This window comes from Salvelinus namaycush, chromosome 41, assembly GCF_016432855.1.
Source record: "Salvelinus namaycush isolate Seneca chromosome 41, SaNama_1.0, whole genome shotgun sequence".
NCBI lineage: Eukaryota > Metazoa > Chordata > Actinopteri > Salmoniformes > Salmonidae > Salvelinus > Salvelinus namaycush.
The window spans coordinates 6,638,255-6,640,689 of NC_052347.1; positions in this window are offsets into that span (position 1 = coordinate 6,638,255).

Here is a 2,435-nt window from a genome sequence, read left to right on the forward strand (position 1 = left end):
ATTTTTATGGTGGTGTAGGCAAGGGTGTAGGAATAACAGTGCAGCTTGAATTCACACATTGTTGAGTTGATTTGTTTTTGTTGTCGTTCTGAATGTCTGCATTCTGTGTCTGCCGTGTTTCACCAGGCCATTTGGTCCAGGAGGTGAGGCGGTCACCTGTCACACACAGTCATTCTCCCATGTTATTTAGGCTGTTGTTCCTGGGTGGTTCACTAGGAACATTTGCTCCCGTCACCTCCAAGCGATAAGGGTGTGGTGGTGCTAATTACAGTTTCTTCAGACAGCTGGGATCAGCTAAGGCTACAGCTCCACCACCTCCATCGCTCTCCATCCAAGCACACCCCCCCCCCCCCATCTGAACAACAAGCCTTAATGATAAACTCACATTTTATGCCCAGTGTTTTACGAGCACTCTTACTGCACCCCACCCGGCCTGTTAGTGGATCCAAGTGGATCCGAGGCGCCGGGAAAAATGCAACACGTCAGCCGGACGCTTGACCGATGGCGGCGGGCTGGGCTGAAGGCTGGTCTCCCTGGCCTACAGTGAAACAGGCTCATTGGGCCTCTGGCTGGCTTCGATGGAGACAGGAGACTGCTGTCTGTCTGCTGTGGGGCCTGCCTGCTGCTCTACCTGGCCCGGCCTCCGGCCCCTGTAATGTCAGTAACTAGGTCAGTAGTAGTACTCAACATCCCCAGGAAATTGGATGGGCTCCCAGCAAGTCTTCTGTTATTGAGGATTGTATTGTCAATCCCTAACTCAGCCAACACCCAGGCCAGCAACCCTAATTTGTAGGATTTCAGGAACGCTTAGGTAAAGTCATGCACCTCCTCTCCTCTTCTCCTCAGAATGTTTAATACTGTAATGTGTGCCAAGGGGGCATGGTGTAATTTAGGATACTTTTTCTGGTGATTCAGAGGAAATGTTCAAACCAGCAGCACTGGCAGGCAGCAGACACCACTAAATCCAAGCCTTCGGGACCTCTATTCACTGTCTGTATGTAGCCTGCAGTCGCTTCAGGAATGTTTTCTCTCTCTCTCTCTCTCTCTCTCTCTCTGATAAGATCACACGGCATCTCTCCTTTCACCTTTTATTTTTCTCTTTTTACTTTCATCTTCTCATTCAGCCTCTCGTCTGAAGGATGGTAAAGGACGACATAGAACTGATAAGACCTCATTCGGCATTAGGATTGGCCTACTTTAGTTGTCCCTGTGGTCAGCGGTACAGCTGAGATCTATCTGAGCAGTCCGCTTGGCAGAGGGTTTGCTGTGCAGAAGGGCCTGTTTTTTTAAATTTTATTATTATTAGTTACGCTGCACATTGACCATGAACGTCTGGTCTGGAGAGCCTGTCTGTCTCTCCCCAAGGCCTTCCAACATCCAGCTCAGCATGTGCAGCAGGACAGATGGAACCACCCCCAACAAAAAGAGGAAGAAAAACCTCAGGATTGAAGGAAGGAAATTAGAAAATGCGGTCTTATGCCCTTACCATAACCACACAATGCTAAGAGTTGCTCAATCAATTTCTATTGATAGTGTGGGCTAAAGTTTTCAATGAGATGAAATGTCTTTTTCCTTTTCTGATATGACTGGTTTAGAGGGCTAGTAGTAGCAAATGTAATAATGTCCCAGAAGGATTTGATGAGTGGTGCGAGACTGGACATGACTGTTAGGATGTTTTTGCTTTTCTGAAGGCTTTGTAGAAAGTGACTCTTCTACTGTTAGTAACTCTTATGCTGAGTGTTTTTGGAATGAGAATATGTAGACTGGATGTGTATATTAGTGGGTGTTGTGTGTCTGCTAGAATATGGGTTATTTATGAGTGTGTGTGCATATGATATGGGCGTGTGTGTGTGTTTAACTCGCACCTCCTTGACGAGGCCCCTCCACCATTTCTCTCTCTCTCTCTTTGGGCAGGGCTCAGATGGAAGTGATTACGCTGCACAGGGAGGGAGAAATTACAGAGAGAACCTAAAGAGCTCCAGCCCTTCTCCTTTATCCACTCACTCATTCACTCACACATACAGGCACGCAATCGCCTGCACAGGAACACATGCCCTGCCGCCAGTCCCACCACATTGCTTCTGATGGTACATTTCCACTCCTGGCTGTGTCAGGACAATGCGCCAGTGTGCTCCCCTCCTTCTCCTGCCTCCCCTCTCGTGGGCCGAGTGAGTGAGTGAGCGAGCGGTGAGGGCCAGGGTTGTAAATTCCTCTGAAAGAGCAGTTAAGAAGGCTCCCATTAAAACGGGGATCGACGCTCGCCATAATGGAGCCGAAGAAATGAGTCATCACCTGGAGCCTGAAGGGTTCCAGAGCCTGCAGAACCACAGAGGAGAGGAACTGTAGAAATAGAACGGATAGAACATACTGTGTCTTTCATTTCCGATGTATACAACTTAGTCCAACTAAGTTGAGATGCCAAGGAAGCATTGTGA